General features: G+C 47.7%; 1 long non-coding RNA gene across 1 annotated transcript in view; it reads right to left on the bottom strand.

The window, feature by feature from the left end:
* Positions 1-23,124, bottom strand: part of LOC142558050 (uncharacterized) — a 73,280-nt gene extending 50,156 nt beyond the window's left edge. The window contains exon 1 of the long non-coding RNA XR_012822937.1: positions 22,935-23,124. This is a non-coding gene — a long non-coding RNA (uncharacterized LOC142558050). The remainder of the gene's footprint in view (positions 1-22,934) is intronic.
* Positions 23,125-24,055: the final 931 nt, after the last annotated feature.

Genomic DNA, 24,055 nt, shown 5'->3' with positions numbered 1-24,055 from the left:
CTCGCCCCCGTATATTTTGCCGAACGGGTTTATATAGGTGCTCTCTGTTGGGACAATAATTTCGGTGCGATTACTCACGATACACGACCGGTGACAGCCGCTCCTGCGTAATACAATGGAATAAATGACAGCGTCATTGAGAATTTTCATTGGCCGTTGCATATGTACAAAAATGTAAACAAGCTTGTTGAATGACAAAGTTTCATTAACATATTTGTCCTGAACTAGTTCATTTATGGCCTTTACATTTTTCTTATCAGTGCCATGCACTGCTTTGCTGGTTTCAAACTGATGTAGTTCTAAGGATGGTGTGATATTTTCTTTACTTATTAAATAGACAAAAACAAGGAAGCATTGATACCAGTTATTTTGAGCACAATTTCTGGCACATACGAGTGTATCTTTTTATTAAAAAATACATATATTACTTGTATTGACAGAGCGTAGCAATGAAGAATTCGTTTGCAGCATCTTTGGCAATGGCAATGCAGTTATTATTCATGTGTTTTACCTCTCGACAAATTGTTTAAGATGAAGCTTTATCTCGAGCCCAACTTCGACGCAGCCTATTTAAATAAATGTAAAACTCAGAAACGCTTTTCTGTGATAACCTCTGGATCACTTTTAATGGAATTCGTTGAATTTGAGGAAGTTAACTTCTAGTATCTGTTGGAAGCAGAAGTTCGATTTAGGGCCCGAATTTTGTTTAAAATATTTTGAAAAATTTGAAAGTTCGAAAAAATAAAAGCACGACGTTTATACACTAAAACCTCTTCATCAAAAACAGATATCACGGTTCTTCAAACGGCATCTATTATAAGAGCCAAAGCGGACGAATTCGGTATGTCAATTTGTATCTTACGTCAACTAGTTACGTGGTGCACAAGGGTTCTGCAAAAGCCGTATTTCGATGATGCTAAATTGTGTGAAATGAATTTGTAACGTATCAATTTTGTCCGCTTTAGATGTACTATTAGATGCGATTTACTGAATTGTGATAATGTTTTTCATTTTTGAGTTACGCAGTTTTTAAACATGATAGTTTCGTTTTCTGAGCATTAAAGATTTGTGCTAATTTTTAATAAAAATTTACAACCTAAATGAATAGTTCCAAACCAGAAGACAGCAGAATTTAAGTTTTTCTTTGAAATGCAACAAACCTCATGAAATCTCGTGCTGTGCTTGCCGAGAAAAACTAATTCGCCTTCGACATGTATTTAGATAGGAGCATCCGGGATAACGCTTCCTCTTAAGGAGGAGGCCAAGCGGCAACGTGCCCCCCCCCCCCCGCACAAAATTCCTGGCTACTCCACTGCCAACTGGCTATTAATTATTCTGCGATGCTTTGGGGAATGAGCAGGCTCTGGATAGCCCTCAGCACTCGCTCTGTAATGCCTAAGGGAGGGAGAAGAGCAGTGGAATTTGTGCACCACCTTTTTGGCCTAATATTTTGATTGTTGATGTACTCATTAACTCGCAGGTATATGTTTAGTGTAGCCTCCTCTGTTACGACTCTGCGGTTAGGTAGTTTAATGAGGTCCCGACACCGCGGCCACTGAGTTTCTTTACATGATATCGAATTTTGGCTAGTAAGAAGAGACTTCATCTTTACGTGGATAGGACGTGCTTCATTTGCCCTTTCAATAGGTCAGAGAAGTTCCTGTTGGCAATGGCTCAAACCACATGAAGTGGAATGTATTTTTGTCCTTTGGTTGTACGCCATCCTACAAGTATGCTTCCTCAATGTTAGCCCTATACTGTATTCCTTAACCGCAGCAAAAGTTTAGTGCCTTTATCGAGACATTAATTCTAAGAAGAATGTTTTTGTGCGGCACTGAGGCACCAAATGCAATTCCAAGTATTGTAGTGATTGTGTCCGCGTTTCAAGCTTTCCTGTAGAGCGCTTAATATCTGCTTTTACCGCTGGACTAGTTAGTTTAACAGTCTCGGAAGAGAACAGCAGTTTACGATAGGTAGCGAGGCAGTGAAAGTCGTAAGGAATACATGTATTTAGGCCAGGTAGTGACTGCGGATCCGGATCATGAGACTGAAATAACCAGAAGAATAAGAATGGGCTGGAGTGCGTTTGGCGTTCTCAGATCATTAACAGCAGGTTGCGATTATCGCTCAAGAGAAAAGTATATAACAGCTGTGTCTTACCAGTCCTCACTTACGGGGAGCAACCTGGAGGCTTACGGAAAGGGTTCTACTTAAATTGAAGACGACGCAACGAGCTATGGAAAGAAGAATGATAGGTGTAACGTTAAGGGATAAGGAAAGAGCAGATTGGGTGAGGGAACAAACGCGAGTTAATGACATCTCAGTTGAAATCAAGAAAAAGAAATGGGCATGGTCAGGACATGTAATGAGGACGGAAGATAACCGATGGTCATTAAGGGTTACGGACTGGATTCCAAGCGAAGGGAAGCGTAGCAGGGGGTGGCAGAAAGTTAGGTGGACGGATGAGATTAAGAAGTTTGCAGGGACAACATGGCCACAATTAGTACATCACCGGGGCATTTGGAGAAGTATGGAAGAGGCCGTTGCCCTGCAGTGGGCGTAACAGGCTGATGATGATGAACATGACAGTGAGAATGTACTGGCCTATGACTCAGCATGACTTGGAATTCAGGACGCGAGCTGGCATGCCTTCCTATTGTTATTCCTCACAAGATCCGTTTTTTCGTTCTTCAAAGGTGGCACAATGCAGTACCAAAGATATTATTCACCAATCTGGACTCAAAAGTATGCTAGTTAATTTTGTCTATCTCTTGTTAGCTGGACACTTCAATGACAACACCACCCTGTCCAAGAAAGTGCGAATGAAATTGTCCCTTTTGTGTCATCTATTCCCACACATGGTTCGCATGAAGATGGTTTGTATGAGGTTAGAGTTCAAGCAGCTTTCCTGACTAGATCAACTTTGATATGTTCATAGAATGATGGGTGTCACTTGCCACTAGTCTCGAATTTGGCCTTTTGAAAATCTTTGAGAACATAATAAGCCGCACTTGATCAGCACTAATCCAAAGTTTTATTCTCTAGCTTTCAGTCCTCGACTGAAAGTTCTTGAGGCCTGAGATTAAGCCTCTAAACGGCTTGTAACTTCTGAACCAACAGACCATGAAAGTCAGCTAATAGATATTGGCAGATGTATGGTATATATCGACTGCATGTAACATGCGCCGCAAGCTGATGGACTGGCTCAGTAACATCATTCGGCACTTCCGACAGTTGGCATTGGCAACCTGACCGAATGTGTTGATACGTTAATACCCAAAACAACTTCACCGATAGTTGGCAGTTTTATACTCTCGGTGACGTCCTGGCGAATAAGCGTCCTTGGGCTTCCAACATATCCTTACTTCATATGAAAAACCTGCTGTCCGCTGAAACAGCCGAGACTCTAAATGTCGGAATCAAGGCATTACTTTCGGTAACGGGTGATACTTTCGCCAACTGAGTTACGAGAGAATTTATTGCTACACGCAACAGCATGCTCAGACTTTAGATTTTGAGCAGTACCCTGCTGGCGCAGTGACGCGGCGTCTCTGCGGTTAATATAGTGCCAGCAATTAGCTGACTAGGCTGAGAAGATTTACGTACCCTCAGTACAACAAACACAGTCTTTCAGGGAGGAGTGTTCTCCTCTTGTCTCCTTTTGATGGGGCGGACGAACTATCTTCTGCGCAGTGCTCAGAACTGTTGCAGAAATAGCAAGTTGTGTTTCCTGTGGGCCCAGAAAGTGTGGAATAGGACGCACGTGTAAAGTGGGCCGAATTGCTGCTTCTTTGTTATTAAGTACGCATTTCACAGGCTTTATTTTTATTTCAATATCAAGAAATTTTAGGAGCTCTTTTCGACGGCCATCTGCTGCGCCTACATGGGTTGATGATGGAGGGGAGGTCCCATGGGTTTGGTAGCGATCATAATCCCTGAAGGTGTATTCAGCTAAACTCTGCAGTAGAATATCCCTTAGCGTAAAAGCATAAGAAGATGCCGAGACTGCAAACAATTTCACACTTTGAACAAAGCTTTTGAAATATTGGTCAGTCAGCTTTCTCGGCCCAAGCCCATCTGTCAGCGGAGTTAAAGGCGCTGCTGAGTCATTACTATATTAGGAGAAGGGACACAACCATGTCCCACGAAAAAGAGGAACATTGTGCAAGGCACATCCTGGTCAAGGCATAGTCTGCGTACTAAGAACGCAGACGTTACAAGTGAAAGCTGAAATCAATGACCGGCTGCAATCCTACTAAACTTTAGACGGAGTGGGCATCTATCCAGTGGATGAACAACTCACGCCTTCAAACACATTGACTGCACTAGTGAAGAATACTGCGCAGAAAGGTGAGCGCATGAAGTAGCCTTATCGTCGTACAAAGAACCTGGAGCTGAGCTTGTAGAGGACAACGACATAGTTACATCTAACGATCAGCAGAGGCTTGTTCAGCGAATCTCTGCTGAAGAAGCAGCATCATCATCATCATCATCATCAGCTTAGTTAAGCTCACTGCAGGGCAAAGATCTCTACATCTCCAACTATCAGGGTCATGTACTAATTGTGGCAATGTCGTCCCTGCAAACTTCTTAACCTCATCCACCCACCTAACTTTCTGCCGCCCTCTGCTACGCTTCCCTTCCCTTGGAATCCAGTCCGTAACCCTTAATGACCATCGGTGATCTTCCCTGTTCATTACAAGTCCCATGCCCATTTCTTTTTCTTGATTTCAACTAAGATGTCATTAACTCGCATTTGTTTCCTCACCCAATCTGCTCTTTTCTTATCCCTTAACATTACATCCATCAATCCAGGTAACTGAATACCTCCTGTAAACACGCTGTGAATAGCATTGGAAAGATCGTATCTCCCTGCCTGGCGCCTTTCTTTATTGGGATTTTGTTGCTATGTTTATGGAGGACTATGGTGGCTGTGGAGCCGGTATAGATATCTTTCAGTATTTTTACATGACAGTATTTTTACAACAAGCATCACTCGCTATAGTTCCTTATGTTGCTTCAGGAGAAGCGAAAACATTTTCCAAGAAGGATTCCCATGATAAACGTACATACTAAATGTTGAACAGAGAATTGATTAGTGAAGACTCAGCCGGGACGATGCTGCGGGTAGAGTTTGATACCTCTTCACACAAAATAATGTATACTACAATTGAAAAGAAATCATGCGTCCTCATACGGGTGTAGGAGCGTTTTGAAAAGTTTCTTGTGGTTAAGCAACATGAGTAGAAAAACGGTTGATTCACCATCTTGTTATTGGAAAGCCATAGCTGAGCTGGACTTCATTCCACATGAGCATAATGCCGGTTCATATTCGCAAGCTAAAGTTGAGAATAACAAATTTCAATTTCACTGTAGAGCCCATTCAGGGTACGGAGTTGTGGCAGCAGATCTGTTTTCAAGGTCCCCAGTAAACTGTGCTCAAAACATGGACTTATATCTGGAGACGTACCATGCAGCTGCGGACCAGTTCTTCACATGCTAGGCATCAGTAGTTAGAAAAACTACACCCTGTTGAGGGATAAGACCCTGTGGGTTGTAAAGTAAAAGTATGAGCAGCCAGCGCTGAAACATCGCGTGTAAACAGCAGTACTCTAACACATAGCCCCGCAAATAGTGGAAATAGCTATCACTAGCCCATGCTGCGACTTCGCATCATCAATTTCACCACTCATCTTGAGCATCATGTGTCCAGATTTTGACCTGACTGAGAACGAGTTTGTTAGAACGTATGAGTGCAGGCGCTTCTCCAACGCACATCGGTGTAACGATAGCTGGGTTTCATGCAAAGAACTAAAGCGAATGTGACACAGACGCGCGTCTGTTATCACGTAAAATGCCACATTGTTGTGGCTCCTCTATCATATTGTCCCTGCATGTTTAAGCTGCACACTTAAACTGCCATGGTCATTTTTCCCTATAGCGTAAAGCGCTACAGCAGTTTCATCTGATTTTAATCTTACGATGATTTTTACTGCGATAGCAATTGTATGGACATTCCCGGCGCATTTATTCCGTCAGAGTCGGCATTGGCGTCAGCGTCAGCGTGCGCGTCCGTCGCCATGAGGTTCCATACAAAGTTCAAAGGCGCTAAATTGGTCGGCTCGTGCCGCATGGCGTATGAACAAGTTAAAGCGTGCGAGGGTGAGCCGGTGAGCGCAGCTCAATCTCGCGCACCCAAAGGCGCGAAGCGGGGACGAAGCGCGCCGCCTTCCGTCTCGCGCAATGCTTCGGGGGGCGGGGTGGGGGGGTAGGGAAGAGGGTTGGTTCTACTCCGGCCTAGCCGGGAGGCCGTGCGCTCCCGGCCGGGCCGCTGTATCTCGAACGCCATCTACGACTGGGTACAGGGTTCGCGCTGCGCTGTCTTTTAGCGGCGTACTTCACGTTGATGCGAGCGGCTGTACGTAGCTCAATTCGCTCGCTGCTGCTGCCGCGTTTCCTCGCTGCAGCATTTTGACAGCGACTTTCCGCGGTGATCGAGTGAGATGTGTTCATGTTGGCTTGTTGGCGCGTGACACCATGCTTGTTAATTTAGTTAGTATGCCTATGTTTACAAGCTTATATGGCCCATAAAACTAGTATCATTGCTTCGTATAGCTGTCCACTAATTAGCTAGCGCAATCGATACTTCGCCTTTCGGGCGAAATAGCGACTTCTCGTTTGCTTCCTTCAGTTTTCCATCGTTGCGTACGGCTTCGTCGAGTGTGATGCAGGCAACAAAGGTTTGGTACGCTAAAGCTATACGCCGAGGTTTGAAGACCGTGGGGGAGCTGCTATTTCCGAATGGCGTAGCGTTGGTTGACAACGTCCGCACTGGAGCCTTGCGTGTGACGAGTCTCGTCGAATGAACCAGATTCGGAAATGGCTTGAGAGGTCCACCTCTACCAATCGCCTTGAACTCGTTATAGTGTCATAATCGCAGCGACCCATGCGAAATTTGGTTGGTGCAAGTTTTCGCCAAACATCTTCATTGGATTATGCCCATCTTTTACAATATTTGTGGAGAAATGTAACGAAATGGTTCCCTATCTACTTCACTTCTGTGTAAGCAAAAATTACGGCGCTGCAAGTAGTGAAGGTATTTAATAAAATTCGCAGAAATCTGACCTTGAGAGGGAATGAGAGCAGAGATGGGCTGTGCAGTGACTTCCATCATATCGTTGGTCAAACGAATGAGGTCGAGCAGACTCCTATTACCGGCAGCAGCAAGTCCTCTCTGAGCGCTATTTGCGAGACACTGCAGGGAGATTTTATACGAACGCGTTGTCAAGGCACCCAGCAGCGAACGCAAGTGATGAAAAAGTTGCAAAACCTCAGTCTCTGATCTCTTTAACAGACAGCAGCTGCGCTAGATTACTGAGTAACGATTGAGTGGTGCGCTGCAGCAGGACAGCATTTATGTCATCAAATGGCGAAACGAAGATAGGAGCGCACAAAATGTCAGTAACCTCGGCTATGGCGGTTGGGACAGTGCGGAGACGATGGAATGTGCTTGCGCAGCGGGCAGCGGAGGCCGGCAACAGAAAAGCAGTATTCCGTCGCGAGGCACAAAGTAGTTCAGCTCTGGTCCTCAAGTGACAGCAGTCAATCACTAAGAGCACTATTTTTGTTCGGCCAATGATACGCTGGCCTTTCGCTAGTTGTGGTGGCGGTTTGGACAACGTGGCTCCGCAAAAAAAAAAATTGAGCATTCTTTATTGGGGACGAAGTCGGAGCCGGGTATGCGAAACGGCTTGTGCCTACTGCTGAGGATATATAGGCAGCATCGTACAGACTTGACGTGAGCAAGTAGAGAACACAAATGATATTTACTTACGAACTATACTGCTTACAAAATTAACTAAATTATAATACAGCTAGCGAGGGTTCAACGGCCTAATCTTGCAATCATGCTCGGCCCCTATTAGTAGTGGGCCCGCCGTAGCCCACTACCATTGGTGGTGGGCGCGAATGGGTATCCGTGAGTCTTGCTGCCAGAATTTCTTCTCTCTATTTCTGAACCATACGTGTGTAACTATGCGGCGCCATAAACATGCCATTGTAAACCGTCTGCAGCGAAGTGCACAAGTTTGAGCCTTATAACTCATGATGATCATAGCCTTTAGTTTCGTGAACTCTACAGCCGGCCAAATCTTTAACCAGCGTGCTTGAGCGGCGACGTTTCTGCACGTCAGCGCCATACGCGGAGACAAGTTGTGAACAGGGCGAGAGTAAGCGCTTGCCCACGAAGCGCACTCAGCTGGGCCCATCGCCTGCTAGGCTACTTCTTAAAAGGAAGCTGAAGATTCTGTCCAATTGGATGCGGGAACATTATAAACCATGCACGTGTCAAGAGGCGTTATAGTTCGATTGCTATAACGCTCAGATAGCAGAGCACCGCAGCGAGAGGACACAGAGCTTCGGCGACACAGGCACAAGGCTTCCAAACACTCGTTGTCGTCGTCTTTCTCTAAGCAGTGCCTACTGCTCATTGTTCTTCAGTACAATTGCCTCCCCGGGGAAGAGGAGCCGTCTCGGCGACCTACGGGCAAGATAGCACAGGTGGGTCAAAGTACGGCTTGAGTCGCTGAACGTGCACGATTTCGCGCCCTCGGCGGCGCTTATCGGAAGGCGGCTCAAGGGGTTCTACCATATAGTTCACAGGAGACGTTTGACTGATGACACGGTAGGGACCCTGGTACTTGGACACAAGCTTGGCTGAAAGTCCAGGGCTGGTAGCGGGAACCGAAAGCCAGACTAGTGAGTCAGGGGCATAGGGTGACGGAGAAGATGGAATATCCCGAATGTGCTTCTGTCGTTGCTGATCTTCCGAAGTACATGTGCGGGCGAGCTTCCGGCACTCTTCCGCGTGTGCAGCAGCCTCGGACAGGGTAGTAGCCTCCGTTGTGTCAGGGCGATACGGAAGGATGGTGTCCACTGTGCAGGAAGGCTCGCGTCCGTAAAGAAGAAAGAACGGGAAAAATCCTGTAGTGGTCTGTGTGGCGGTATTATAAGCGTACGTCACGAAGGGGAGAATTCGGTCCCAATTAGTTTGGTCAGATGCAACGTACATGGCTAACATATCGCCAAGAGTGCGGTTAAAGCACTCAGTCATGCCATTGGTTCGCGGGTGGTATGCAGTAGAGGTACGGTGAATTACGTTGCATTCCTTGAGCAAGGCTTCTATAACATCAGACAGAAAAACGCGGCCTCTGTCGCTCAGCAACTCTCTGGGGGCTCCATGGCGAAGTATGATGTTACGCAGAAGGAACCAGGGAACATCTCGCGCAGATGCGTTGGGCAGAGGTGAAATTTCGGCGTAGCGTGTGAGATGGTCAATCGCCACTATCACCCAGCGGTTGCCATCTGAAGTACTCGGAAGGGGCCCATAAAGATCAACTCCGACCCTGTCAAAGGCCCGTGCTGGACAAGGCAATGGTTGCAGTGGAGCAGCTAAGGCATGAAGGGTATTCTTGCGGCGTTGGCAAGCGAGGCAGGAGCGGACATATTGGCGGACGAATCGGTACATCCCGCGCCAGTAATAACGAATTCGCAGGCGCGCGTATGTTTTGAGTACTCCTGAATGTGCGCATTGCGGGTCGTCGTGAAACGCTGCACATATATCTGAACGTACATGCCGAGGAACCACGAGTAACCATTTGCGCCCATCCGAGAGGTAGTTACGGCGGTATAGGAGCCCGTCCCGAACAGCAAAGTGGTGTGCTTGGCGACGCAATGCACGGCCAGTAGAAGGCCCTGATGGGTCTGACAGAAAAGCCAGCATGGTAACAATCCACGGATCCTTCTGCTGCTCCGAAAGCATATCCGTGGCGGTGAGGGAGGACTCGCATATTTGTACTTTCTGATGACTGGGCTGGCCTGACACTGGGGAGCGAGACAAGGCATCCACGTCAGAGTGCTTGCGACCAGAGCGGTACAGCACTCGAATATGGAGGCGAAGCGCCCATCGAGCGTGGCGGCCTGAGGGATCTTTCAAGGACTACAGCCAGCAGAGCGCATGGTGGTCCGTGATGACGTCGAACGGGCGGCAGTAGAGGTAAGGACGAAACTTAGTTATGACCCAAATGATAGCCACTTTTGTGAGTGCGCGGCTAGCGAAAGCAACAACGTATTCAACGAAGCCAGTCTTTCGTTGTGCAAGAACAGCGCCAATGCTGACGCCACTGGCATCCGTGTGTATTTCTGTCGGTGCGCTTGGGTCAAAATGTCGGTGTATGGGGGGTGAGGTTAGAAGACAGCGCAGCGTCGTGAATGCGGCATCGCAAACTGGCGGCCAGGCCAAGAGGTCGTAGTTACCCGCGAGAAGCTGCGTCAAAGGCGCTATTATGGTGGCGAAGTTGCGGATGAAACGACGAAAATAGGAGCATAATCCGATGAAGCTGCGGAGTTCTTTTGTGTTCTTTGGTCGCGGTAATTCGGCAACGGCTTGGAGTTTGGTTGGATCTGAGAGCACACCATGTTTCGAAACAACGTGGCCGAGGATGACTAGCTGCCGGGCGGCGAAGCGACACTTTTTTAGTTGAGCTGGAGTCCAGCAGCGGCAAGGCAAGTGAGCACGCGTTTGAGGCGGAATAGGTGAGAAGAATAGTCTGGGGAAAAGATGACAATGTCATCGAGATAACAAAGGCATGTCTGCCATTTGAGGCCCCGGAGGATGTTATCCATCATTCTTTCAAATGTTGCAGGCGCATTACAGAGGCCAAAGGGCATGACGGTAAAGTCATATAGGCCATCAGGCGTAACAAATGCTGTTTTCGGGCGGTCTGCGTCAGCCACGGGGACCTGCCAATAACCGGATCGTAAGTCTAAGGACGAAAAGAATTCAGTGCCTTGGAGGCAGTCCAGTGCGTCGTCGATACGGGGAAGAGGATAGACATCTTTCCGGATTATCTTATTTAGACGCCGGTAGTCCACACAAAAACGAATAGTCCCATCTTTTTTTTAGACCGGCACTACCGGGGAAGCCCAGGGACTCTGTGATGGCTGTATAACGCCGCGTCGAAGCATGTCTCCTACGTGCTCATCGATGACGCGGCGCTCCGTCGCGGACAGACAGTATGGACGTTGGCGTAGCGGTGCGTGGCTGCCGGTGTCGATGTGATGAACGACTGTAGAGGTACGTCCTAAACATTGTTTTTGGAGGTCGAAAGAAGTTCGAAATTGGTTAAGGAGGTCAACGATCTGCGTGCGCTGACTCGGAGTGAGGTTAGGATCAATAAATGGAGCAAACGTTCGGTCACATGCAGGCGCAGACGCAGAGGCAGGGAGAGCCATAGCGTCAACGTGAAGAGGAGTCGAGTCATCAGTCACATCGTACACAGAGCTCGTGTCGAATTCGTCAGCAAAGCCCAGGCACTCGCCACGATGTAAGCTTGATGGACACGAAAACGGATTCGAAACGTATAGTGCGCTGGAGCAGTGGCGAAAGGGAAGGAGGGCAAAGGGAAGCAAGAAGGGATGACGGCGTGCAGCAAGTTGAGATGGCGTGAAAAGAACTGTGGAATCGCAGAGAGCAGCACAGGAAACGGGTACAAGGGCAGCAGGGAAAGGAAGGATATCACCGTCGGTGGTGACGAACACCCGAGCAGAAGGTGGAGGCAAATCTTCAGAGGGACTGCCGCAAAATGGAGCCAGTGCAAGTTTCGCACTGGCGCAGTCAATAACAGCGTGATGAGATGAGAGGAAGTCCCATCCTAGAATGATGGCATGAGAGCAGCGGGGAAGAACGACAAACTCAATGTGGTGTAGACTGTCTTGTATGGCGACACCGACGGTACATGTTCCTAAGGGCTCAATTGGCTCACCGCTTGCTGTACGTAGCGAAATGACAGAAAACGGCGTCGCGACTTTTCGGAGCGTACGGCGAAGCTGGTCGGCAATCACGGACACTGCGGCACCCGTGTTGACAAGCGCGTGAACGGCGACACCTTCGGCAAAAACTTCAATGATGGTCGTAGGCAATAAACGAGGGCTTGAGCAGTTCGAAGAGATCGCAGTTCTTGCCTCCGGAACTGCGCCTTCTCGTTTTCCTCCACAGCGGGAGGGCGGCGGACGATGGGGGAGATGGAGACCAACGTGTGTTGAAGCTTCGGGGATCAGGAGATGAAGGAGCGAAGTGCGGAACTTGTGGCGAAAAGCGGGACTGGGAATCAGTAGTATTCTTTTGACATCTCGCAGTATCGGGAGGATACCAACACCGCCGGCGGCAGAACCGTGCCACGTGGCCAGCAAAGCCACACGCGAAGCAGATCGGCCGGTTGTCTTGGGTACGCCCCGGATTATCAACAGAGGGCCTAGGTAGCAGTGCACTGTTTTGAGCTTGGCGTAGGGGCTGCGGAGGCGCGCAGAAGCCGATTCTGGGCAAGTAGTTCGCAGCTGGAGAAGGCGAGGCGTAGAAGACGCTTGTGGGGGTGTAATGCGCAACTTCAGGCGGTGGTCTAGGCCTGGCGACGACGGCAACGTACGTGAGCGGAACCGGCGCTGAGGGTGGCTGATTAGCGATAGGTAGTGCGTCGCTGACTTGTTCGTGTATGACGCGTCGGAGTTCCGGGGACAAAAAGGACTCAGACGACTGGGTAGGAGGCAGCAGTGACAGTTGGCGCGCGACTTCTTCGCGAACGAATTGCTTGATTTTGTCGAGGAACGAAGAGTGGCCGGGAGCAGCACTGGAAGTACCAGTTAAAGCCGAAATCTTGTCGTCGGGCGGGGCAGCTCGGCGCGTAGTAAGGCGTTGTTTGCGGAGCTCATCGTAGCTCTGGCACAGTGTAATGACATCGTCAATCGTTTGAGGATTTTTCGCCAAGAGCATATGGAAGGCGTCATCCTCTATGCCCTTCATGACATTCTTGATCTTTTCAGAGTCGGGCATGGCGGGGTTAATGCACCGGCAAAGGTCAACTACGTCCTCAATGTAGCTTGTGAAGTTTTAACCCGTTTGCTGAGCGCGACTACGCGAGCGTTGTTCTGCCCGAAGCTTGCGCACAGCAGGGCGACCGAAGACTTCTTTGAAAGAATGGGTAAATGCTGTCCAGGTGGAGAGGTTGGATTCGTGATTCCGGAACCAGAGGTTAGCGGCTTCAGAAAGATAGAAGATGACGTTAGTCAGTTTAGCTTTGTCATCCCATTTGTTATGCGCACTCACGCGATCGTATGACGACAGCCAATCCTCCACGTCATGGTCGTCGTTGCCGCTGAAGACCGGAGGATCTCGTTGGCGCAGAGCACCGGAGCAGACGACAGGCGATGCCAGGGGAGGATCGGGCTGCGCGGCGTCCTGAGGCATGGCAGAAACGGTAGGGAGCGTCCAACTGCGGAGTTCCAGGTTTGGGAAGGGCCCAGCACCTCCACCAAATGTCAAGAGGCGTTATAGTTCGATTGCTAAAACGCTCAGATAGCAGAGCACCGCAGCGAGAGGACACAGAGGTTCGGCAAAACAGGCACAAGGCTCCCAAACACTCGTTGTCGTCGTCTTTCCCTAAACAGTGCCTACTGCTCATTCTTCTTCAGTACATACGTAAAATTTTGGGTGGATTTTTCACTTAGGAACGACGTAATCGCCGATTGAATTGCACTGTCGCTCCGCCCCCCGTCGAGCGCTGCGCGCTGCTGATGACGCTGACGATGCGAGCGGAGACCAGAAACCGCGGCGTAGTGACGTCAGCACTGGTGTTCCGCTCCTTCGCAGTCTCCGCGACCGTGCCTGACCGCGCTTGTTTCTGCGTGCATGCCGTCATAATCTGCCTCGCTCGAGCCTGCATTCCTTTGTTTGTGTGTATGCAGAATGGTAGTTGACGTGCGCAGCACCAATTGAAGTGGTGGGCCGATAATGCCGGCGTTCTGTGCAGCCTACGGTTGCACGGACACCAGCGGCCGCGACGATGTTCCATTACTTCCCGCAAGACAAGAAGCTTGCAGCTAAGTGGAAGGTTGCTGTGAATCGAAAGAACTTCAAGCGCTCGAGAACAACAGTGCTGTGCTCTAACCACTTCCATGACGACAATTACTACCAGTGTTTATCAATAATGCGTGAATGAGTGAGAGTACGACTTTCTTCTTGCAGGCTTTCTAAACGCAGCGCGAAAAAGTCGGGGCAACGAACGCACAAAGGCGGGAAGGGTGAGGGCGGACGGATGGTAACTGGTCTTGGAAGACCTTATGAATACATGAACTCGTCCAAACCTGGATCTTGATTTATTGCCAGCTCCTTGGTGCTAGCACGCTGAGCGGAAGGTACATGTTCATCTTCCATTCTTGACGCAGGTTTCGTCGCAAATCGGCGTTAATTTTCTATTGGCACGTGTGTTGTGAAACAGCCAACTTGCAGCTACCATAATGCAGTGCAACTGTAAAGTTTTCATGTGTTTGAAAGCCGGCGCACGCCAGGATGCTGCTCTCCCCCTCGCGCACAGAGAAAAACCGGCTGTATCACGTAGCCAACGGAATTCGCCGCCTTCACGGCTCCGGTTACGAGTAGCGTGAGGATGGCGCACTGATGAAGGCTACTACACATGCTACATGAGCTGGAAAACTCTTGCCGCATGTAAACCGTCTGACTAGATTGCCGACAGCTTTGGGGCGGCGCACAAATGCCGACGATCGCATCCCTCCTTAGGTTCCACGAGGAGGCATGCAGGAACATAACAATACAGTTGTTTGCCCGGAAACGAACTCACTGGATTGCTGACTACACCTCTGCAAAAAACATACTCACCAAAGAACATTTCTAACACGAGGAGATGCTAACACTTCGCTTTCGTTCGCGTCGAAGTACTGCTTGCTACCAGAATCTTTTGCTTCTTGGAGGGGCCGGCTACGTATACATGTAGGGAGCAACGCCGAACTCCTCAGAGAAACGCCAGCTCTCGAAATTTACGATTACCGTCTCACCAAACCACAGCGCCAAACCACCTTGCACCGTGCTTCATGTGTGGCGGCAGCGGCCGGTTCGGACGGATACCAATGTTGGCGCCACGGGGCGCACGACCAATCACAGGCGGAAACGAGGCGCGCAAGCTGCCCGAGCCTGCTGCTGCACTTATCGCTGAAATAAAATGTGTTTGCGCTTTCTTTCGCTCACTTTCGATGCGATATTCGAATTCGGATGGTTGAAAACCATTACGTACTGCTCTTCACTCATTTTTTCTGGAAAACTCTTCAGCTTCCCTTTAAGGACGGCACCACATACTAGCGCACTTCAGACGAAGAGGCAGCGTGAGTAGGTTGTGTTCGTATTTTATGTTCCGTAGATCAACAAGCAATCAAGGAAGTAAAATACGTCATATGCCCCCAGTCATGAGATAAGCCGAACAATATGGATTGTTCATTTCTTATTTGCTGGTGCAAACGCTTTTCTTCTTGATCTGTAGAAAGTGTCGTTATCTTCACGGTGCGTACTTCACAGCTTTAGCGTGGCCGCGAAGCTTTAAGGCCGCTGTTAAACCTTGACTGAGTGAAACTGCTCAATAGGCCGTGCTCACAATTTGAAACAGTTGTCGAAATGCCACTCTGTATGGCTCAAGCGAAAAGACTCCGAATTATACGAATGTCATTGAGCGGCTCATCGCAGAAGGAAGTCACTCAAGCAACTAGAATGGCTTAGGCTTCTGTGGGCAGAATCATACGCGCCTACCTGGTCGAAGGTCGAATCAAAGTTGCTGCTCGCTTCGTCACTAGAAAAACAACCGAAGAAGAAGAAGAAGCGCTGTAGATTGTGGCCTGTGTTACTGACAACCCGTTCATAACAGCGGGTGAGATAAGAGTTGCCCTCAGGCTTAACGTGTCTGATGAACTAATTAGGCAACGGTTAAGGGAGACAGTGATCAGAAACAGAACGGCTGCGCAGAAGCCCCTGCTCTCCGGCAGCGCCAAAGAGGCTCGCCTTTGCTCAAGAGCACCTTCAGTCGATGATTGGTCTTGTTTACAGATCAAAGTAGATTTCTACTCAGTGGGACCAGAAATAAAAAGTATATCGGCCAGTCGGTAAACGGTAAATAATTTTACTTTTTGCTTTTGGCCCAGTTGCTTGCTTTCTTATATACATTCTCTTAGTTTGGTCGCCGACTGTCATAATTCGCATAAACTATTCTATTTTTAACGTATGATCCCCGCTACGTCCAGGGCGTCAAAACAAGTGGTAGAAAATTTGTGAACGTCGGGGGGCGGGGGGGGGGGGGTGTAGGCGTGAGGGGTTATCACGAAAGATGGTCTCGGTCCTCTCCGCCACATTGATGGTCGACTGTGCTTCGTAGGCTACATAGAAATCATTGATCACCAGCTCTTTCCTCACGTGCTGGATGGATGTAAAGCGATGGACGCTTTCTGCTGCAGCATGCTCCTTCCTAGATCCACACTGCACGCGCAGCGACAGCGCATATTGCAAACGCAGACGTGATGACGCTACGTTGTCCGTCCAAGGGTGTGGACAAGAGGGTCACAGAAAACGTTTGGAGCATTTTAAAAGCCAATTTGTCAAAAATGGGCCTCCATACAGCAACTACTGATGAGTTGTGGGAGGCCATCAAAAGTCAATGGGAAGAGCTGAAGGTTGACAGTAACCTCGTTCCGGCGCCCTGCGACTCCCTCCCACATCGCATGTCTGCCGTAGTGGAGCTTTGCGTTGACGCTAGGCGCTACTGAACGACCTGCCCACACCGAATTGGTGCACACTTTCATTTTTGTTTGGCTTTTAGCATTTCAACAAGCACGCAACACATCATAAAATACTTTACAAACATATTTGTTTTGTTATATTCAGATCAGAACTTTCTGAATTTATTCAGAACAATCAACATGGATTTCAGAAAGGACGCTCTTGTGAAACACAGCTTTTTGAACTTATAACTGATCTTCATCAAGCTGTTCACGATTCCATAAAAATCGATGCCATATTTATTGACTTCAAGAAAGCATTCGATAAAGTTCCCCATTCTCGCTTAATGATGAAACTTAGCCGGCTTAACATACATGGTAAAATTATAAACTGGATCTCAAGTTTTATAACCAATCGCTACCAATTTGTTTCCGTAAATGATCACTTTTCCGCTTTAGCACAAGTTAAATCTGGCGTTCCTCAGGGATCCGTACTTGGCGCAATCTTATTCTTAATTTACATTAATGACATCAGTAACAACCTGACCTCAACAGTTCGATTGTTTGCAGATGACTGCGTTCTTTACAGACAAATTATCACCTCTGAAGACACTAATATTTTACAGGCCGACCTAAACAAAATTTCACTTTGGTGCGAGCAATGGCAAATGGAAATTAATGTTTCTAAAACTAAAACAATGACATTTAGCAGAGCCAGTAACGTTCACTTAAGTTCATATTTTATGAACAGCATATGCATAGAGAATGTGTCTACATTAAAATATTTGGGAGTCCATTTAACTTCTAACCTTACATGGAATGATCAGATTGATGAAACAATTTCGAAAGCAAATAAAACACTTGGATTCATTAGGCGAAATTTGTATTTAGCAAATGAGTCAACTAAATTATTAGCTTACACAGCTCTAGTTCGCTCATAGATTGAATACGCTTCCATAATATGGAATCCAAATCAGACTTACCTAATAAACAAGCTGGAATCTTTACAAAATAAAGCAGCACGCTTCATCACTAAAACATACTCTAGAACATCCAGCATCACGGCTATCAAAGAGTCCCTCCAATTACCGTCTCTAGAAACACGACGACTGTTAGCACTGCTTTCCCACTTCCACAGATTGTATCATACCCCGTCATCCTTTACAGCATCCCATATCAAACCCCCACAAAAAATTTTTCCCCGCCTCGACCATCTCTTCAAAGTGCGTCCCATGTTTGCACGTACGAATCTCCTGCGACAATCACCGCTCTTTCTAGCTATTCATCACTGGAATAAGCTGCCAAAAGAAATTGCTTCTATACGTGATCATGACTCATTTGTTAGTAATTTGAAGCGCAGTTTTACGCATGTTGGGTAAAAGCAGAATTTTATGCCTTTGACGCATTGTAAGTGTATCTACATGCTTTGTACGGAGTGTTGTTGTTGTTGTTTTCATCATGTATGCAATTCTCTTTCCTTTTTTCTTTTTATATTGTCTTGTTGTATTCGGTGATCTTTACCACGGTGTTCTATATTGCCTTCCCCCCCCAATTGTGTTTGACATATCCTGTTGTTAACACCCCCCCCCCCCTATGTAATGCCCATAAGGGCCTTTAGGGTATCTGAATAAAAAAAAAATGCAGCCAAAGTGCTGTAACCCGCCGTGGTTGCTCAGTGGCTATGGTGTTGGGCTGCTGAGCACGAGGTCGCGGGATCGAATCCCGGCCACGGCGGCCGCATTTCGATGGGGGCGAAATGCAAAATACCCGTGTACTTAGATTTAGGTGCACGTTAAAGAACCCCAGGTGGTCGAAATTTCCGGAGTCCCCCACTACGGCGTGCCTCATAATCAGAAAGTGGTTTTGGCACGTAAAACCCCATAATTAAAAAAAAAGTGCTGTAATATTTATGACGGTAAGGGAGATTTTTCCTTGCGATACTGACAATTGATGTGTGAGCCAGACCAAATTTTTTAGCAGCTTCGCTTGACGATGACATTTCAGTATGTCTGAAGCTATAAAGCACGAGCGCTGAAGATAACGGTCCTTTCCACAGAATTCAAGAAAAAAAAAGCGTTAGCGCCAGCGAGTAACAAATGAACGATCGATATTTTTCGGCTTATCTCATGACTGTGAGCGTGTGACGCACCTTTAAATTTTATTTCCTCGATTGCTTGCTGATTTTTGGAACGCGCTTCTCGGCAGAGCAAGGCGAGTCAACGTCACGAGTCCCAAACAACAATTGTCCTTGCATTAGCTTCGATCCTCTGTTGAAGATCATTTCAGAATGACTATTATTCGTGATCATGAATTTGGATACATGGTGCCCAATGCCATCACAATTCAAGGAATCGCATGCCTCATTACTAACCTTAAGGTATCTTCCTATGCTGGTCCCGGTAACTTATGTTCTAAAATCTTGAATAATACAATGTCTATCTCTAGCAAAATATTATATCACATTTTTACACAATCTTTATCGACAGGCCATCTTCCACTTGATTGGAAAGTTGGAAAAGTAATTCCAGTGTGTAAATGTGGTAACAGAAATATGGCGGAGAACTACCACCCTATCTCGCTCACTTGCATATGTTGCAAAATGCTTGAGCGTATTATTGCGTAGAATATTTATAACCACCTCGAGTTTAATAAATTCTTTCTTAATAATCAGCGTGGGTTCCGAAAATCTTTTTCGTGTGATACACAGTTACTGGAATTCACCACTGACTTGCACTTTAACACGGATAATAACCTTCAAACTGATTGCATCTTTCTTGACTACCCAAAAGCATATGATCGCGTTGCTCACTAGCACCTCATCGCTAAGCTATCTGTTCTTAGACTAGACTCCCTAACGCTGTCTTGGCTTCATAACTTTCCATCTTTTCGCAAGCAGTTCACAGTCGTCAATAATTTTGCTTCTTTTTTTCTGATGTCACATCCGGTGTTCCCCAGGGCAGCGTGCTAGGCCCTTTGCTTTTTAAAATTTATATTATGACCTACCTTCTAACATTTCCTCTTGCATGCGACTATTTGCTGACGACTGCACCGCATACCGCACTATTGAAAGTCATGAGGACCATTTGATCCTGTAAAAGGACCTTAACCTCGTTTATGCCTGGTGTGATAACTGGCTTATGACGTTGAACTCGAATAAGTGCAAAGCAATTTCCTTTACTCGTAAACAGTCACCTTCTAACTTCACGTATTGAATAGACAACGTTTCACTGCCCCGTGCGGTGTCATATAAGTACTTAGGCTTCCATCTTACATCCGACTTTTCATGCAAATTGCCTATCACCAACATATGTGCTAAAGCGTCACAAACGCTGGGTTACTTACGTTGAAATTTGCTTCATTGCTCAGCTCATACACGCAAATAGGCATACTTAAGATTCGTCCGCCCACAGCTTGAATTTGCTTTATCCATCTGGTCGCCTCATCAAAAATATTTAATATCAATGCTGGAAGCCGTACAAAATAGAGCCGCTCGATTCATTTCATGTAACTATAACCGCCATTCCAGTATAACAAAAATTAAGCTAGGCATTTCAATCCAGACGTTAAGTATTCGCCGTTCTGCTGCTCTTTACATAATACATAAATAATACATAAATATATTCACAGCGTAACGCCATCCCCACTGCCACTTGAAAAACCATTACGCACATGCAGGCGCCTTCGTAATCACCTCAGCATCAAACGCATATTTGGTAAAACTAAAGCTTTCAATTCCTCGGCTTTGCCTCAAGCCATCGCACTTTGGAACGATCTTCCATATGCCATTGTTTCAATCACTAACCGCGAAGATTTCCGTGAGCGCTTATATACACATTTTGCAAACTGAGACTGTATAATGATGAATTTTTTTGTTCTGCTTACTGTTACCTTTCTTTGGTCTTGTTCATGCTCATCGCGTATATTATTGTATAATCCCCCATCACTCAATGCTCCGACCGGAGCCTGCGGTGTACCTTTAAATAAATAAAATAAATAAAAAAATAACTGATTCTTCGACGCGCGTGCACTCTTGTCACTACCCCCATAGCGCCACTATGCGTCGACGCATGATCTTCGGAGCATAAAATGCGAGAAAAAAACATGTACCTACTCACGCTCGTTGTTCGACTGGAATGCGCACTAATATGAGATAACACAGGATACAGACAAAAAGATTTGTCACCGAAATTTCTGACTCCAATTATAGCTATCACAGCGAGAGTGACCGAAAAAAACACTCTTTCTGAGCAGAAATGAGCGAAAAGTATTTGTTTTAATAATTATTTTTCAAGTCACCGCAACTAGCGGCCTCCTCTGAAGGCTCCGGCAAAACTGGATATTGCGTCACACTTACCTCACTGCTTCCCGCCCGTTGCGAGTGATTGCTAAGCTTGCGAGTTTGACGGCTGCTGTGACGCGTTTGCTTTGTTGTTCGACCGTCCAATTCGCACCGCTTCCTCGTGTGAACCGTTCAGGAATCTCGTCCTTCATCTCGTGGTTTTGTTGTGTGTTGTGAGAAGCAACCGTGTCAACGCCGCAGAATGCCGAGGTTCTGCTGCGTGCAAAGGTGCCGATATAGTGTTGTCGGGCGAGACTTGCCGTGCCACTCTTTTCCGAAAGATGAAAAGCTTGATTGGTAGAGAAGCGACGGTCGCAGGCCCATAGCGCGCTGCTCGATTTTCCAGCATTGCGACTGCGAGTCGCAAACTGTTAAACCACCCAGTGATGCCCTGGAAGTAGCGTGCTGCTTGCTGGGCCAGTTGGTTCATGCTGACGCTTGGGAAAACCAGGGAGATAATTGATACGCAAACACGACAGAAAAAGACAGAAAACACGATGAATCAAACCTCGAACGAGCGTTGATCCGTGTTTTCAAATATACGTCAGTTGCTAGTCCAGCGTTGTGGTGTTCTAGTTCTGTCGTATTTGCGTGAAAATTTTTTCGCTGGCTTTCTCAAGTGTCACTGGACATAGCGCGCGAGACTTTGTGCATCCGGTTGTCACTGCCGGCAGCAAAAACCGCAAGCGTGCAAGTGCGCGAACGGCGTCCCTCCCGAGATTTCTCGTTTCGAACGAGAAGGCGACCCGCAGGTCACTGAGGTGGTCCTTGGAAGTGTGAACGTCGGCGTTGTCAAGCCGCTCCCTGGTCGCATGCGACTGACAGTCGCACGACCTCTGCGACCGGCAAGTGTGAATGCGTCCTTAGTCTATTCTCGCGTGCTTCTCGTGAACGCTTGTCCCGTAAACCACTGGCTTGTTCACGCTGGCGTTTCGTGCAGAGGTGCCGTTTGGCAGTAATTTGTTGTTTATACGACGTTCTGAGCCAGATATTTGAACAATTCTGCCCGAATGAATCGAAATTCGCATCGTCTGCAGCGACGACGAACGAAACAAACAAAGAAACGCCTGCATGATACTGGCGGTGTTATCTCGCTCTCGCCAAGGGAAGGAGCGCTGTGCTGCGATTGTTCTTGGCAGCAGATTCTCTCTTATCGTCCGTATGTCAGCACATTGGTCTCCACGACACCATCCATTCTAAAGCAAAACAGAAAAAAAAGTAGGGCACCTAAGAGTGCTTCAGAATGAACGCAGATTCGGCGCTTTATTAGCGCTATGCATGCCCTCGTTCACTCGGTGAACAACCGGACGCTCCTTGTTTATAAAGAGAGCCGCTGCCTAATATGCAAAAACGCAATTTCAGTCACTGCACGTGCCTGGCCTCAATCCTGCCCCGTTACCCCAGTGCATTTATTCGCAATAACAGAGCTACTTCCGCGCGTCAAGCACCTACTGCGCGAGAGTCAGAAGCCGACTGTTATGCTCACGCCGCTGGCCGCGCCTGCGCGATGGCGTAGGTATGGGGAGGTGTATATGCGTGAATATCTTCAACGATTTCTACGTTTTCTTTTTTTGTTGTTGTTGCACTCACGGAAAGTATAGTGTGTATAGGTAACCTTCAATCAAGTTTTACGGGCTAGCAGCGGTGCATAACATACAACCCAGCGGGCGCAGGACGCAGCTTTGAGCAGAAGGCAGATTAATTTCCCTACGTCACCTGACATTGCATAGTCGAAGACATAAGCGTCCTCTCTCTGCTGAAACCAAACACGGCAAAGCGTTCGCGCGACGACCACGCTAGGCTTATTACCACGGATGCAAAATTGCCAATGAGGCGTGCGCCTCCCGTCTCGCTTTCTCACTCTCGACAGGTGCAAGCTCGCGACGCGAGCTGCAGAAACTGCATCTTATGTCTCGTTTCCACATACGATGCCACCCCTGATCTCTCAACCTCTACGCGGGTCCATGCAATGCACAGCGTAAACACTTACCGCGTTGCTGGTCCAGGCTCCCTCGGCACCGCGGAGGGGGAACGCTGCGGCGCGTCTTCATCATTGTTGCTAGATGACGCGGACGGACCGTATGCATATGCCTTTATCGTGTGTGCTCGTTCACCAGGCGGCTCATCGAAATCGGAGTCATAATATCCGCACATGTCATCACTCTCACGAGAACACAGCAACGTGCACGACGCAACGCAGGGAAAACAAAACAGTTGTCAGCCGGTCAGTTCGCCCCGTCGATGTGACGTCAGATCCGCCGGCTTCTTGTCGGGAGCGCGTTCTGTGTGACCCGGTGGCCGCTGGCAGGGCGTCAAAAATAAAGCCATCCGCTCAAAAATCACCCGAATAATGAATTCATACAAGAGCAATCGTGTCGTAGGAGTGCAATTGTGGTGCTTTCCCAATATTCTTGGATTTTTATTCTGTATCTCTTTAAGAAGGAATAGCAGACGATCGGCCCAGCTGAGCGCGCTTTGTGGGCATACGCTTACTTTCGCCCTGTGTGTAACTTGGCTCCGTCGCATGGCGCTGACGCATAGAAAAATCGCCGCTTGCGCACGCTAGTGAAAGATTTGGGCGGCTATGCCTACTATGGTCAAATGTGCTCCCTCAAACGCGACTGTTCCCGCTCGAATCGACGAATGGACTTCCGAGCTATGTCTCCCTGAACACCGAGCGAGAGTCTAAAGTTAGCTCCGATTGCGTCATGCGTGGCGCGGCAATGGTTCCATCTGTGCGCGGGACTTATGCAGGATCGAGTAATAGTTTTCTTTCTCAACTGAACGTTACCAAAGCAAGGCGATGGGTAATACACTTTCGAAGACGTAAGCGATAAAAGTCTTGCATGATTCGTTACACGTGGCTTTAGCAAGCTATCCCCTATAATGTTGACCGAGCTGGAAAATGTTTGACGTCAAGACGCAGTGAAAACTTGGGGTCACCGGGCCCTAGGGATGGAGGAGAACGTTGATAAGTGCAGGCGGGCTTATATTGAAACCAGGTTTATTTTGGGCTATGTCAGTAAGTGCCAAGAGTCCCACGCAACACAAACGTTAATGGACGCAGATATATGTTTCTATGGTGCTACGACCATAGTGATCCGTCGGCTA

This window comes from Dermacentor variabilis, chromosome 9 (assembly GCF_050947875.1).
Source record: "Dermacentor variabilis isolate Ectoservices chromosome 9, ASM5094787v1, whole genome shotgun sequence".
In the NCBI taxonomy this organism is placed as follows: domain Eukaryota; kingdom Metazoa; phylum Arthropoda; class Arachnida; order Ixodida; family Ixodidae; genus Dermacentor; species Dermacentor variabilis.
Note: the sequence above shows the minus strand (reverse complement) of the source record. Positions and strands in the feature narration are given on the sequence as shown.